Source organism: Diabrotica virgifera, chromosome 2 (assembly GCF_917563875.1).
Source record: "Diabrotica virgifera virgifera chromosome 2, PGI_DIABVI_V3a".
NCBI classification, from domain to species: Eukaryota; Metazoa; Arthropoda; class Insecta; order Coleoptera; family Chrysomelidae; genus Diabrotica; species Diabrotica virgifera.
In genome coordinates, this window is record NC_065444.1 from 280848103 (window position 1) to 280866085 (window position 17983).

A 17983-nucleotide genomic window follows, 5' to 3' on the forward strand; every position below is an offset into this window, starting at 1 on the left:
TTTGTTCTATAGAGTTTTTTATGTAAGTCAATACTTTTCGAGTTATTTGCCATTGAAAATGTTGATTTTTCGACAAAAAAACTACGTTTTCAGACGGTTTTTCGCAAATAACTCAAAAAGTAAATATTTTATCGAAAAAAATATCCTCGGCAAAAGTATAGCTTATAAAAAACCCGAAAAAATAGTGTATCAGTAAAGTCTATCAATCAAATAAAAACAAAGTTGTAGCTCATGAAAAATACGTTCTTATTCGTCTAGTTCCAAATCGAATATTTCAAGGTGAAATCACCGAAAAATTAAGTAATTCTCGGGAAAACCCCATTTAAACTTTTTTAAAGTGTTTATAAAAATCTTTGTTTTAAGTGTTAACAAAAGTTTTAGCATTAAAAATAAGCGAATTACGCTCAAAATAAAGTTGGCTCTCTTTTTTTTGTAAAAAATCATGAAAATCTCGCCGTGTTTAGCTCCCCAAATGAAATTAATCGCTACCGCTTTACAAAGTGTTTATTTTTGAAAGGATTATAATTGAGAAAGCTTGAATGGGTCACTAATCATGAGTGTATGCAAATTTTGAACAGCCATATATTAACCAATTTTTGTCTTACGGAGAAACAAAATAAACTAGCATATTTATAATAGCAAAACCTACATTTTCTTACTCCTTAATATTTTTCTTATCACTAATACTTTTCAAGTTATTTTGAAAAAATGAAATTTTTCAAACATTTCTAGAAATTTTTTTTTACTATAAAACCAAATGTTTTAAAAAATAAGCACTTCAAACCAATCAAACTGACAGATCATATAAACAATACACATACAGTTAAAATAAATGGTAAAGCCAAACGATTAATTTCATTTAGGGTGCTAAATAGGGGGAGGTTTTCACGATTTTTTTTACCAAAAAAAGGGGCCAACTTTTTTTTCAGTGTAACTCGTTTATTTTTAATGCTGTAAACTTTTGAAAAAAATAAATAATAAGCTTTTTTTCAATACTTTAAAAATGTTAATAAGGTTTTCCCGAAAAACGCTTATTTCTTCGGTGATTTCGCGTGGAATTATTCGATTTGGAATTAGACGAATAAGAACGTATTTTTCATGAGCTACAACTTTGCTTCTACTCAATTTGTAGACTTTCCTTGTACATAATTTTTTTTTCGTTTTTTTATAGGCTACACTTTTGCTAAAAATATTTTTTTCGATAAAATATTTACTTTTTCAGTTATTTGGGAAAAACGGTCTGAAAACGTAGTTTTTTTGTCGAAAAATCAACATTTTAAATCGCGAATAACTCGAAAAGTATTGACTTACGTAAAAAACTTTATAGAACAAAAGGTGCTTAAAATAAGTCAATTTATCCATTTCCGGCCTCATTTTAAACACGCGTTTTTTTACCCCCCAAGAAGGGGTAAATGTCACCCCCCAAGTAAAAGCAACCAACGGTACAAATTCAACTTTGAAGTGGAGGGTAAGTAGAACCTAAATCCAAATTTTCATGCAATTCGGAGTTGCCCCTGGAAATTACACTCCAAAACGGTCATTTATTGTGCTAAAAAGTAAAACTTGACGACACTCACTTTAAACGTTTCATCCAGAAATCAAAATGTGCTTCGTATAAAGCCGCGTCCTCAGTGAGACTAAAGCCCTTGAACTAATGGTTTGTTGCAAAAATTTGCGTCGCGATCATCGAAAATTTGTTTATCGTTCGTTCACACTGAAAACCATATGCGACGCAAATCCTTTTATCTTGCGTTTTGTGCGTCGAAAATTATTGCATCCGATGTATGCAACGAACACGTCTTAATTAGCACAATTTACCTCAAGCTCGCAAATATTTGCGACAAACAGCTGGTACGTTGCCATTTTTACCAGTGCGGATGCGGCTTTATACTGCAACTTGAAATCAGCAAAATTTAAACTTGTCACTTATAAAATTAACGAAGCACCGCTATGAGAAAATATAATTTCAAAACAACTACAGGTTATACCTTTCAATGTGAAACTCGAATGATGTCAGCGACATCATGTAACAAGTGGAATCCCCAAATCAAAGTGCAAACGCCCACTTTATTGATATCTGGATGTGAATAGTCAATATTAATTATAATAGTTGTTAATAATAGAAATTTTTGAATGAAATACAAACCGCACAACTTCAAAATCGCATTAAAAAAATCCGCATAAAAAGAGACCTTACTGTATTTCGATGATGTCTAGAACTTCTGATCTTTGCCTGATTTGTTAGTTTGTTATGTGCTCTCGAAGGCTCACGTTCAGCATTGCATATTCCATGGCTCGTTGTGAAACTCTAGAGTTTATTCGCGGATTTTTGTGTCAATAGAGAGATTATCGCAAATGCATTTTTATCGCACGCTAATAGCGAAATACGCTATTTTGACATGTACGCAAGCGCAGAGTGAATGTTACGCTAATACCGGATAACGTGTCCCGCTATTTAGGTTGAAATAAGGGACGGTAATAACGTTAATGCTAATTTGACATTTGGGATGAAATATAAAAATAATTTATAGAATACAAATTTTATAAACTAAAAACTGTGAATCATCTTGTTTCTTGTGTTGAGAAGCACTTTGCATTCTTATTTTGTCTACAATAGACTACTTTTTGTGGTAGGATATTAGTTATTCAGATATTTTATATTATTTTGATACTGATTATTTATATTTATTGTTGGTTAAATCATTAAAATTAAAATGCATGTCAACCTGCTCAATATCCAAATTCATTTTTCAATAAACAATTACAGTATTCCTCAACATTAATTTCTAGGTTACATTTTAATCTAATCCCAAAAGTCGGTTGTCATAATAACGTTAAGCTCCGCCCCCAGAACATTGCGATAACTCTTTTGATGCCTGTGTTGGAATAGACCGTTATCCCTTATTTACGTCTTGAAACGCTAATAACGTTTGCCTTTGCGATATCTTTATTGTTAAAGTCTGCTCCATAAGTTTGTAGAGGGTAGGTACATTCCACGTCACATCACTCAGGCAAAAAATTTTGGATCTCCGATTTGTCTGAAAGTTGGTATATAGCTTCTGCGGGACGTAAAAATAAGATATTTAAGGTCAAAAAATCTTCTTCTTCTTCTTTTTCTCAAAATGTTATTTTATGCGATTTTACAGTGATTATTTTACAGTGATTTGGTGTTTATTAAAACAAATTTGCATCTTTTAATCTTTCTCCAAATATGGACGGCCTCAGTGCAAAAGGTAACAAGTCATTTTTCGGATTTTTTTTATCATGCGATATTCATTGTTTTACCAATGTCTAGCTCTTTGCAAAAAGAAACAAGTCCACTACCACTGAAAGGCTACATTTTTTTACGTGTAGAATGTAACAAGTTAATGTTGTTCTGAAGCTATTTTTTTGGGGCATTTTTATGAATTGGAAAAGACTGTAAGATTTGTACACACTTCTAATTAGGTCAAAACGGCAAACAGGTGTATGTTCTCAAAAAACTTTTGATAGTGTGTAAAAAATATTTTATTATCAGCTAAGTACTTTCAACATATAACGTGCCATCATCAGAGCTTCGTCCTCTTATAAATACTTCATAGAAGAGCAATTGCTAAACTACACAATAAAATACATAGATACTGGGCAAAAGCCACAGATATCGGGTATAACAACCCCTTAAAATGAATAAATCACATCTAAATTCTTTTATATATTAAAAAGACAACATGGCTGAGTCAAACCATTTTTTTAATATATAAAAGAATTTAGATGTGATTTATTCATTTTAAGGGGTTGTTATACCCGATCTCTGTGGCTTTTGCCCAGTATATCTATGTATTTTATTGTCGTTTAGCAATTGCTCTTCTATGAAGTATTTATAAGAGGACGAAGCTCTGATGATGGCACGTTATATGTTGAAAGTACTTAGCTGATAATAAAATATTTTTTACACACTATCAAAAGTTTTTTGAGAACATACACCTGTTTGCCGTTTTGACCATTTTTATGATTAACTATTTAGATGGGAAATAAGCCACAATTAAATTGAAAAAAAAAAAAATTATTAACGTTTCGACGCCCAAATCGTGTGTCGTTGTCAAAATACAAAATACTAACTACTAAATTAAACATTATGAATTATATGTAACAAGTTAAATATGAAAAATTTAATTTGTGCAAAAGGAAATAAGTGGACTTGTTACCTTCAGAACAGTATATTTGAATTTATCACCATAATCACTGCCTGGTTGACTTGTTTCCAATCAGTAAAAGTACAGAAAGGAATAATAAATTTAGTATTTTTGTGCCATAAAGTTGCTGAAAAAAAGAAATAGTGCCTGAGTAAGTCTGTGTCAGTGGTAACAAGTAAGAAAAATATTGTGCATTTTGTAACAAGTCGAAAAATTTAAAATAGTTGTTTATGATATAAGTGTTAAAAGTACACGTTTAAGGCATTAATGTGAAAGTTTGCAGAATGAGCGAAGCGAATTCTGCAATTCACATGAGTGCCTTAAAAATGTACTTTTTAACACGTATATGATACAATATTTTTTCTACAAACGTCTTATATATCAAAAATTATAATTTATTCATTCTCAATTACAGGACAATATCTATAAAAACTTTTTCTTGAACTTGACTGACATTCTATTTTTATATTTTTCTTGACATTACATCAAAACTGCCTATACTGTCAATACGTAAATCATAACAACTATAAAATAAACTCTTACTTTTATTGTTGTATATTCTAACAAATTTTAATAGTTTTTTTTCTACAAACGTGTTAAAAATTCAATAATATAATTTAAATTAAATTTTAAAACATCTTTTAAGCGACCTTTTTCAAATTGCGCAAGTTGTACTATTAATATTAATGTTAACAAATAAAATATAAATATTTTTATGTTTCCCAATTTGACAATTCACTTTTAACTGCAGTGCCTTAAAAATTTTAAAGCGCTAGTGCTTTAAAGTAGCATTTTAAACGCTCCTATGGAGTGTTAAAAATTGCATCTTTAACACGGTTGTAGAAAAATTTTTTTAAAGTTCAATAAAAACCACTATTTTGTACTGTTTTCTGAAATAATTTAAAAATTTATTCGAAAAAAACCCAAGAAGCGTTTTTTTCGTTTCCTCAAAACCAGGAAATTTGACTTGTTACCATTTGCACTGAGGCTGTCCATATATTGATGCTCATATCTTGATATTAAGTGTGCGTAAATATTGACTCCAGAACTGCCGTGAACAATTTACGTGAAATATTGTCTCCTTGTCTTACTCCTCGACCTAAGATGAATTTTTCTGTGTCTTCGTGTAGTCGTATACTTGATGTAGCGTTGTTTTTGACTCCTCTTCTCATTAATATTGTAATAATTTCTATGTTTTCAGTTTTTTTAACCTTAAATGTTGCTTTTCTGAAAATTTTTTTAAGAGCTTTTTTATATCTCGAGTCTATCCTGGCTTTAAAAGCGAGTTAGCTAAATGAGGAATAAAATTTTCTCTCGATTCATGAATAGGGGCACTTAGCAATAAAATAGGTAGGTAGCAGAGTTGTAAAACAAATACAAATACAGCTCATAAAAGGGCATTTCCCCTGATTGCGATATTGTGAATTTAAATGAGTTGTAAATGTGATGCGATTTTGCAAAACCTATTACCGCTTAAGCTTCATGACGTACTGTAATTCGCTTAGGCACATAATGTTAGTTCATCCATATAGTTGGTTAATTAATGACACGTGTGTGGCTTATTAATGCATTATCTACTATACAGTGTGTCCCGAAAAGATTGCTCATAAATTATACAACAGATTCTGGGCTCAAAAGTACGTTGATTGAACCTGGCTTACCTATATACAATAGTGCACACAAAAAAAGTTACAGCCCTTTGAAGTTACAAAATGAAAATCGATTTTTTACAATATATCGAAAACTCTTAGAGATTTTATATTGAAAATGGACATGTGGCATTCTTATGGCAGTAATGTCTTAAAAAAAGTTAAAGTGAAATTTGTGCAGCCCATAAAAATTTTATAGGGGTTTTGTTCCTTTAAACCCCACAAACTTTTGTGTACGTTCCAATTAAATTATTATTAGATGATGGAGAACAAGCCTACGTTCCTTCCGATGAAGGCTCCAATAAGAGCCGAAAATCGCGATTCAAGGGACTGGACTGCGCTCTGTATTCTAATTGAAAAGTAAGATTGTTTTGCCTTCGCATTGCAACTGAATTAAAAATAAAATTTTTATTTTATTTTTTAAATTATTATTGTTGCACCATTAGTTAAACACAATGTTTTTGAAACTTTTTTACCTCTTAGTACTTTTTAGATAAGCCAGTGTTTATTGACATATGTTGAATATTTGTCGAATCCCACCACATATTTGTAAATCGTTAAGTACGATTATAGAGACCTGTTAATCTGAAAATTTATTTATAATTTATATTTTTAGGTATATTTTGAAAAAGAAGCCTTTTAAATTAGTCTTTTAATAGCTGAAAAGTCTTTTAATAGCAGGTATATGTTTGGTTGCCTACACCACAGGTCACTGCCGATCACAGAGCGTTTAATTAATTTATGCAAGCAATGTATGTTGTGTTGCCTATAATGAAATCGTTCATTAATAGAAAATAATTCATTAATAGGGGTCATTAATCAATGATTTTGAGGGTGTTAAAATTGATCATAAATGGACGGTCGACGGAAAAGCTTTATTAATAGCGAGCTGAAAATATGTTAATAGCTTAACGGTGTCTAGTCAGACAAACATTGATGTATGGGAACACTGGAACAGGGGAAGTTTTAATTGTGGAACATGATTTTAATTGTGGAACGTGTCATCCTGACAAATTTATGATTGTGAAAACTAGCAGGTTGTTAATTTTATTCAATATAAACCTTTATAAATATAATATATGAAAAAATGTTTGTCTGACACATATGTTAAGCATTTTAATAAGTCCGACACGTAGAACATGCCAAATGACAGGAATTATGTTGGTGATAAATAGCAGTCTGATTTTTGCATGAGGGTTTAATGAAAGGGTAACAAATAAATTGGAAGATTTGTCCGACAAAATACATCTGACGTTTTCGTAGTCCGATGTTCTAAATTTTTAACCTGTTCCACAATTAAAACTTTCCCTGTTCCAGTGTTCCCGTACATTAAAGTTTGTCCGACTAGACACAGTTAAGCTATTAACAAATTTTCATCTTCCTATTAATAAACTTTTTTTGGTACGCTGGATTCAGGCCGAAAACATATAACATAAAATTTCTATATAAGGGAGTAAGCGCAAAATTTCGTGCCAATGGCTTTTTGAACACATTCATTTTTTTCGAATACTTAGAAAACTAATTTGGAAAATTTAAACACAAAATGAAAGATTAGTATTAAAGAGATATTATTATATTAAGATCTTAAGAGGTTATTACCTAGGACCGAAACTTCTATAATGTTTATTTAAATAAGTTACAGTGGTGAAAATCAAGAGAAAATTTGGTATGATTTTTAGTTTCATATATGTATATCATTCAAAAGCAACTTAATGTTAATATTCTAAGAAACTTTCGGCCCTCAGTAATAATGTAATCTTTCATTCTGGGTTTAAATTTTTCAAGAATACTTATTAGTTTTCTCAGGATTCGAAAAAAATGAATGCATATAAAACATGAGGCATCTGAAATATGAATAAAAACGCTGAATTTAAACTTTCACATTAAAAACAAACGAAATATTTTGCATCTGACTTGGGGTCCCAAAATTAACAATTTTAGCAAATTTCACTTCTTACATATGATTTTTATAAGTAATTTCAGTGATTATTTCATTCATAGGAGATTCTGACCAATAGAAAGCTACAGAAATCTAAATTAAACTGATTATTTTTTGATGATTTTAACTTCCAATCGTATAGTAAGATATTTGATCACGTGTTTAAATCTGTCCAATCAGATTAAAATTATACTTAGAATTATCTACTGTAGAAAATTACCGATAGAATTTTTTAAGTAGATTCTTTCTGTTTAATGGCAACCAGTTTCCTAGTTTTGACAACATTTTTACTAAAATTTGTTGTCATTGGGCAATAGCCACTCGATCGAGCCCTGCGGGCTCTCGTGTCTATTGCCAGACAACAAATTTTCGAAAAACTGTAGCATTATTTTCAATTGATTCTTACTCTCTTGTGATATTATGCCCGATAATTTTTGATTATTTCATTCATAAGAGATTCTGACCAATAGAAAGCTACATAAATCTAAATTAAATCGATAATTTTTGATAATTTCCCGTCGTCAAGTATATTACGTCAGATGCCCTTCGTTGCTACGAAAAAATACATTCAGTGACTTTAATGACAATTAATGTTTTAAAAATTATAAAAGTGATGACTTTCAACCGTCAAATATTTATAACATCTGTGTGTTTAATTGTACTAATTTGTACTTAGATAAATAAATTACAATAAAATTTTGGTTTTGAACAGTTTTATTCATGAAATAATCGCAACAAATTGCACTGGATCTCTAAAATTAATATAGAATTTTTGCCCTCGTGACACTTTGACATAATTTCACTCGCCTTCGACTCGTGAAATTAAAGCTGTCAAAGTGTCACTCGGGAAAAATTCAATAATTTTAGAGCTCTTGTGAAATTAATACTGATTATTTCATTCATAGGAGATTCTGACCAATAGAAAGCTACAGAAATCTGAATTAAATCGATTATTTCATTCATAGGAGATTCTGATCAATAGAAATTCTGACAGAAATCTGAATTAAATCGATAATTTTTGATAATCTCCCGTCGTTAAGTATATTACGTGAGATGCCCTTCGTTGCTACGAAAAAATACATTCAGTATCATTAATGACAATTAATGTTTTAAAAATTATAAAAGTGATGACTTTCAATAGTCAAATATTTATAAAAACTGTGTGTTTAATGGTACTTACATAAATAAATTACAATAAAATTTTGGTTTTGAACAGTTTTATTCATGAAATAATCGCAACAAATTGCACTCGACCTCTGAAATTAATATAGAATTTTTGCTCTCGTGACACTTTGACATAATTTCACTCGCCTTCGGCTCGTGAAATTAAAACTGTCAAAGTGTCACTCGGGAAAAATTCAATAATTTCAGAGCTCTTGTGCAATTACTACTGATAATTTTTGATAATTGCCCGTCGTTAAGTATATTACGTCAGATGCCCTTCGTTGCTACGAAAAAATACATTCAGTGACATTAATGACAATTAATGTTTTAAAAATTATAAATAGCCCAGTATAAATGACCGGTTTGGCGTGTAATTTTCAGGGGCAAGACGGATTTGCTTGAAAATTTGGATTTAGGTTCTACTTACCCTATATTTCAAAGTTGAAATTGCGCCGTTGGTTGCTTTTACTTGGGGGGTGAAATTTACCCCTTCTCGGGGGTGAAAAAACATATGTTAAAATAAGTCTGAAAATGGATAAATTGACTAATTCTAAGCAACTTTTGTTCTATAAGGTTTTTTAACTGCTTTAATACTTTTCGAGTTATTTGCGAGTGAAAATGTGCATTTTTCAACAAAAAAAAAAACACGTTTTCTGGCAGTGTTTCGCAAATCACTAAAAAACTAAGTACTTTATCGAAAAAAATATTCTTAGAAAAAATGTAGCCTGTAAAGAAAAGGAACAAATTGATGTATTCACTTGGACTATAAACCCAGAAGAAGCAAAGTTGTATATCATGAAAAATACGTTCTTACTCGTAAAATTCCGAATCGAATGTTTCAAGCTGAAGTAACCAAAAAATGAAGCACTTTTCGCAAAAAACTCATAAATACTCTTTTAAAGCGTCTAAAAATATATTTATTTTTATTTTTCATAAAAGTTTGTAGCATCAAAATTATGCGAGTTGCGCTCAAAATAAAGTTGGCCCGTTTTTTTTTTATATATAATAAGTCGTGAAAATCTCCCCCTATTTAACATGCCAAATTAAATTAATCGTTACTGCTTTACCATTTACTTTATATATGTATTGCTAATATGATCTGTAAGTTTGACCGGTTTGAAGTGCTTATTTTTGGAAAAATTTGGTTTTATATTAAAAAAACTTTTTTTTTTAATTTTGGGAAAATTACACTCTTTTCAAAATAACTTCAAAAGTATTAGCGTTACGAAAAATCCTAAACAGTAAAAAAAATTTAGTTTTTACTCGCATAAACACTCCGTTTTTTTTAAATTTTATGTAAGATAAAAATTTGGTAAGATATGGCTGTTCAAAATTTGCATACAATGGTGATTAGTAACTCGTTCAAGCCCTTTTAACTCAAACTCTTTTAAAAAATAAGGGATTAAAAAAATATATTTACGTACTCTTATTGCCCTTAGAAAAACCTACAAATTGGTTTTTTTAGCACTTTATAGCTTAAAAAGTAACCTAGTTATGAGTAAAAAACCAACAACATACAGAATGGGGCATTAGTGCGAGGAAGTCCAATTACTCGTTTGTAGTAAGAGATACGAAAAAAGTTATTTAGATAAAGTCGGGGCACAGATAGTACCATACCCTAAATATATTTTCAAATATACAAGGCCACTCGTATTGACAGGGTGACACAAACCTATGTTTTTTTAAATGGAATACTCTGTATATTTTTGCATTTTTGGATTCTCCTTGATGTCTTTTCTCTTAAAATAAAGGATTTTGTACTATTATATGAGATAGTTTAAAAGATATTTATCTATGGTTTTTGTAATTTCGTTGTAAGTCCATAACATATTAGGATACATTTATATTTTAAAATAACTTACATATAAAATCAGAGTTTGTAGTGAATTTTGAGAGTAAACTAAATGTAAGGCCAAATACTTACCATGCCGGGTTAGTATAATAAGGTTTATTTTCCTGGTTTTTCCCTCGTGACTTATTATGAGATCACTAACACGAGTATTTTGATCAAATACCACAATTTTTACTACAAAAGTTAAAGTTGATTTACAGAGGAAAGGACTATCTTCCAATAAAGTTGTCGAAGCAACGCAACTCATAAATATTGGTAGTATCATTTTAGTCATCGAATTTATAATGTATAATTCAAGCAATTGAACTCCGTAATTATGTTAATGTTTACATTACTGAATGGAGAGTTGAATAACCTTTCAAATGCGCTACCACACGAGTCCTATTCCCTATGTAAAGATAAGGGGTGGGGGAAGTGGAAGGGAGGGGGTTGACAAATGACAGATGTATGTACCGTAAAAATGTGTCCCCATTAGATCAAAAATCAACCTGTTTCGTCATTTCGTTAAAATCTAATAAATACTGCCAAATATCGAGGTGGACTGTTTTCTTTGGCCCACACTGTATACACAATGTAACTATTCGAATTTCTTCTCAAGGGGTCATTTTTATAACGGTAGAAATTATGTGGCAAAAAATTTAATCAGTAAAGGAATCTAAGTTTAATGTGACCGTATAATTAGATAATTCCAAATTGCTTGAATTTACAATTATATGATTTTTTTATCATAGGGGTAGTTTTCACCCCTAAAAAATTAAAATCAACTAACGGCAGTATTCACATTTTGAAAAAAAAGATAAATATAACCTAAATCCAAATTTGAATGCAAATCAGTAACGACATGGTATTCAATTACATTGTTTGTTTGAATTGTAACTATTCTAGGGGGTGAAATTTAAGGGTTAAACTGTGACAAAATCTTAAACTATGTTATTTCATGTTAATTGACATTCCTTCATTTTATTAAAATATGATTTGAATCAATTACCAGCTTTAATTTACAATTATACGATTTTTTATAATAGGGGTTGTTTCCTCCCCTAAAAAATAAAAAGCAACCGACGACACAAATTCAACTTTGAAGTGGAGGGTCAGTAGAGCCTAAATCCTAATTTTCATGCAATTCGGTGCTGCCCCTTAAAATTACACGGTATCGCCGTATTTCCCGTTCATTTACTGGGCTAAAAAGTGATGACTTTCAATCGTCAAATATTTATAAAATCTTTGTGTTTAATTGTACTAATTTGTACTTACATAAATAAATTACAATAAAATTTTGGTTTTGAACAGTTTTATTCATGAAATAATCGCAACAAATTGCACTCGAATTTTAAAATTAATAAAGAATTTTAGACCTCTTGTGCAATTACTACTGATAATTTCCCGTCGTCAAGTATATTACGTCAGATGCCCTCCGATGCTACGAAAAAATACATTCAGTGACATTAATGACAATTAATGTTTTAAAAATAATAAAAGTGATGACTTTCAACCGTCAAATTAATATTTATAACAACTGTGTGTTTAATTGTACTAATTTGTACTTACATAAATAAATTACAATAAATTTTTGGTTTTGAACAGTTTTATTCATGAAATAATCGCAACAAATTGCACTCGATCTCTAAAATTAATATAGAATTTTTGCCCTCGTGACACTTTGACATAATTTTACTCGCCTTTGGCTCGTGAAATTAAAACTGTCAAAGTGTCACTTGGGAAAAATTCAATAATTTTAGAGCTCTTGTGCAATTACTACTGATAATTTCCCGTCGTCAAGTATATTACGTCAGATGCCCTTCGTTGCTACGAAAAAATACATTCAGTGACATTAATGACAATTAATGTTTTAAACATTATAAAAGTGATGACTTTCAACCGTCAAATTAATATTTATGACAACTGTGTGTTTAATTGTACTAATTTGTACTTACATAAATAAATTACAGTAAAATTTTGGTTTTGAACAGTTTTATTCATGAAATAATCGCAACAAATTGCACTCGATCTCTAAAATTAACATAGAATTTTTGCCCTCGTGACACTTTGACATAATTTCTCTCGCCTTCGGCTCGTGAAATTAAAACTGTCAAAGTGTCACTCGGGAAAAATTCAATAATTTTAGAGCTCTTGTACAATTACTACTGATTATTTCATTCATAGGAGTTTCTGACCAATAGAAAGCTACAGAAATCTGAATTAAATCGATAATTTTTGATAATTGCCCGTCGTTAAGTACATTACGTCAGATGCCCTTCGTTGCTACGAAAAAATACATTCAGTGACATTAATGACAATTAATGTTTTAAAAATTATAAAAGTGATGACTTTCAATCGTCAAATATTTATAAAATCTTTGTGTTTAATTGTACTAATTTGTACTTACATAAATAAATTACAATAAAATTTTGGTTTTGAACAGTTTTATTCATAAAATAATCGGAACAAATTGCACTCGAACTCTAAAATTAATATAGAATTTTAGAGCTCTTGTGCAATTACTACTGATAATTTCCCGTCGTCAAGTATATTACGTCAGATGCCCTTCGTTGCTACGAAAAAATACATTCAGTGACATTAATGACAATTAATGTTTTAAAAATTATAAAAGTGATGACTTTCATCCGTCAGATTAATATTTATAACAACTGTGTGTTTAATTGTACTAATTTGTACTTAGATAAATAAATTACAATAAAATTTTGGTTTTGAACAGTTTTATACATGAAATAATCGCAACAAATTGCACTCGATCTCTAAAATTAATATAGAATTTTTGCCCTCGTGACACTTTGACATAATTTCACTCGCCTTTGGCTCGTGAAATTAAAACTGTCAAAGTGTCACTCGGGAAAAATTCAATAATTTTAGAGCTCTTGTGCAATTACTACTGATAATTTCCCGTCGTCAAGTATATTACGTCAGATGCCCTTCGTTGCTATGAAAAAATACATTCAGTGACATTAATGACAATTATTGTTTTAAACATTATAAAAGTAATGACTTTCAACCGTCAAATTAATATTTATAACAACTGTGTGTTTAATTGTACTAATTTGTACTTACATAAATAAATTACAATAAAATTTTGGTTTTGAACAGTTTTATTCATGAAATAATCGCAACAAATTGCAGTCGATCTCTAAACTTAATATAGAATTTTAGAGCTCTTGTGCAATTACTACTGACAATTCCGTCTGTAACGACTGGACTAATTTTACGTAGGTATTTATAATTCAGTTATGATTGATTAATTTTAATTTAGAAAATATATTTTTCTCGGCGATTGGTAATTTAATTGACAGTGTTTCATCTTACTTGAATGGTTTTCGATGTCAAATGGACCAAAAAGGGCGAAACTGACAATAGCTATTCAGTGCTAGCTGTTGACAGCATTTGATTACAGCGTAGGTATAAGTTCCTTGCTTGATCACCCTAACTTAAACTTAACATATAACAAATGAAGTGATACAGCCTTGGGCGTACACTTACAAAAAATATTACTTCCTCCATGAGACTTTTTTTATTCTGTTATTCATGTCGAGTTGGACAACTTTTATAATACGGAAAATTTTCGAAAGGGGGACCTTTCGTGAATCTAGAGATTTCTAAACTTTGGTGCATCCGACAACTGGACTACCCTTAAAAATTTGTCGGGTAATAATAGTCCATTCTTTCACGGCTTTTGCTCTAAATTTTAAAGAACCGCTTGGATTGACATGCAATTTGGCATACATATAGCTTACATGTCAAAGAAAAAAAGTGATATTGTGGCGATGTGTGCTTTTGCCCTGGGGGTGACTTCCACCCTCTGTTGGGGGTGAAAAAATATATGTCTAAAATAAGTCCGGAAATGGGTAAACTGACTAATTTTAAGTAACTTTTGTTCTATAGAGCTTTTCCGCTAAGTCAACACTTTTCGAGTTATTTGCGAGTGAATATGTTCATTTTTCAACAAAATAACCACATTTTTTGAAGGTTTTTCGCAAATAACTCAAAAAGTAAGTATTTTGTCGAAAAAAAGTTCTGAGAAAAAATATAGCCTATAAAAAAGTAAAAAAAAAATGGTGTACACGTTAGATCTTTGGATCTCGTAGAACCAGAGTTATAGCCAATGAAAAATATATTAATATTCACCAAATTTCAAATAAAATATTTTGACGTAAAATATCCAAAAAATTAAGCACTTTTTGGGAAAAACCCATTTTAACTTTTTTAAAGTATCTAAAAAAAGCTTTATTTCTGTTTTTACAAAAAGTTTCTAGCATTAAATTTAAGCAAGTTACGCTCAAAATAAAGTTGGTCCATTTTGTTTTTGCAAAAAAAAATCGGGAAGACCACCCCCTAATTAGCAACTTAAATGAAATTAATCGTTACCGCTCCACAAATTATTTTACTTATGTTGTGTTTATATGATCTGTAAGTTTCATTGATTCAAAGTGCTTATTTTTGAAAAAATTTGGTTTCAAAGTAAAATTTTTAAAAATTTAAATTTTGAAAAATATGCTTTTTTTTCAAAATAACTTGAAAATTTTTAGAGATAATAAAAATCTCGAAAAACAAAAAAAGTCAGATTTGTTTTTCTGAATATCATGTATTTTTTGTTTTTCTGTTAGACAAAAATTTATTGAGATTTGGTGTTTCTAAATTTGCATACATTCGTGATCAGTGACTCGTTCAACCCCTTTTAACTACAGCCCTTTCAATAATAAGAACTCTGAACCGATGAAACTTACAGACCATATAAACAATATATACACGAGTCAAGAAACTTGTGAAGTCGTAACGATTAAGTTCATTTAAGATACTAATTAGGGGGTGATTTTCTCAATTTTTTTACCAAAACCAAAAGGGACTAACTTTGTTTTGAGCGTAACTTGTTTAATTTTGATGCTAGAATTTTTTTTTATAAAACAAAAATTTTTTAAACACTTTAACTAAGTTATAATGAGTTTTCCCCGAAATGTGCTTTATTTTTGGTTATTTCACGTTAAAGTATTCCATTTGGAATTTGACGAATATGAACCTATTTTTCAATAGCTATAACTCTGCTTCTACTAGGTGTAGAGACGTGATATATATACCATTTTTTTAAAAATTTTTACAGGCTATATTTTTGATAATAATGTTTTTTTCGACAAAATACTTACTATTTGAGTTATTTGCGAAAAACCGTCTAAAAGCGTGGTTATTTTGTTGAAAAAATGAACATATTCACTCGCAAATAACTCGAAAAGTGTTGACTTAGTGAAAAAACTCTATAGAGGAAAAGTTACTTAAAATTAGCCAGTTTATCTATTTCCTGACTTTCTTTGGACGCATATTTTTTCACCCCCAAGATAGGATGAAAACCACCCCCAGGGCAAAAGCACATATCGGCACAATATCAGTTTTTTTCTTTGACTTATTAGCTACATGTATGCCAAATTTCATGCCAATCCAAGCGGTTCTTTAAAATTTAGAGGTTTTGCAATATTTTACCGTTAAAGAACGGACTATAATATTACCAGTTAATTGTAATTATTTTTAACTAACAATCCTGCAAAAATCAGCTGCGAGGGTATATATTTTATGATTCTTTATGATGCGTGCGCCCCCTCCCCATATGGGGAGAGCACTATGGTGTCATAAATGATATTTTTTGCAGGATTGTTTGATAAAAATACTTACAATTTACTGGTAATATTATCTGACAAATTTTTAAGGGTACTCCGGAAGTACCGGAAGTTATCGGAAGCACCAAAGTTAAGAGATTTATATACATATTTAGGAAACACCCCTCTCCTGAAAATTTTCCGAAATATAAAATTTTTCCAACTCGACACCAATAACATGTCCATCAATGAATAAATGTATCATGAGAGAGGTAATAATTTTTTTAAGTATGGGCCCAAGGTCTATTAATCGTCGCCCCCGTTAGGTAAATTATTCCGATTCGATTTTTTTGCACAAACTTACTCAAAAGAGGTCTTTATAACATCAAGTGGGTCACTCTGAACAAAAAAGGTCTGTTCTGATTTTGGAACAAAATTGTGGTCGAAAAATTGTTTAAACAATTTTTTTTAAACAAATTCACAAATATTTTGAGCAAAAAAGGTCTCTTGTCATTTTTTTTAAATTGATGGTTGTCGAGTTATATGCGATTAAAAATTTGAAAAATACGAAAATGGCCATTTTCAATGCTTAATAACTCGATTAAACATTATTGCTATGAAATTCAAAAAGTGATCAAATCAAGTTTCAAACCCCTTCTTCAAGGTCCTAAAGAGATTTTTGTCATTATTTTATGACAAAGCTGTTATGTTTAATTATTAGTAATTAGCGCTATAGTCCAGGAGGTATCGTCGCCCCCGTTAGTGAAATTATTCCGATTCGATTTTTTTTGCACAAACTTACTCAAAAAGAGGTCCTTATAACATATCCACAGGGTGCCAGGCGGTGCCGTGGTCGAAAAATTGTTTAAACAATTTTTTTAAACAAATTCACAAAAATAATTTTTCACTTCGAACACATTTTTTTTAGATATAATTTGGGACATTCTGAGCAAAAATGGTCTTTTGTGATTTTTTTCTAAAATTGATTGTTGTCGAGTTATACGCGATTTAAAATTTGAAAAATGCGAAGATGGCCATATAACTCGACAACAATCGATTTTAGAGAAAAATTACAAGAGACCTTTTTTGCTCATAATAACCCAAATTATCTAAAAAAAAATCGTTCGCAATAAAAAAAATTATTTTGTGAATTGTGTTTAAAAAAAATTGTTTAAACAATTTTTCGACCACGGCACGTTTTGAGTAAGTTTCTGCAAAAAAATGGAATCGGAATAATTTCACTAACGAGGGCGACGATAATCCTGGACTATAGCGCTAATTGTTAATAATTAAAAATAACAGCTTTGTAATAAAATAATGACAAAAATCTCTTCAGGACCTTGAAGAAGGGGTTTGAAATTTGATTTGATCACTTTTTGAATTCCATAATAATCATGTTTAATCGAGTTATTAAGCCTTGAAAACGGCCATTTTCGCATTTTTCAAATTTTTAATCGCATATAACTGGACAACAATCAATTTTAGAAAAAAATGACAAGAAACCTTTTTTGCTCAAAATACGCCAAATTATCTTAAAAAAATTGTTCGAAATAAAAAAATTATTTTTGTGAATTTGTTTAAAACAAAATTGTTTAAATAATTTTTCGACCACG

At 30.1% G+C, this 17983-nt stretch overlaps 1 protein-coding gene across 1 annotated transcript in view; it reads right to left on the minus strand.

Annotated features, from left to right (window-relative positions):
* Positions 1 to 17983, minus strand: part of LOC126879895 (tachykinin-like peptides receptor 86C) — an 883727-nt gene that overhangs the window by 12085 nt on the left and 853659 nt on the right. The window lies entirely within an intron of this gene.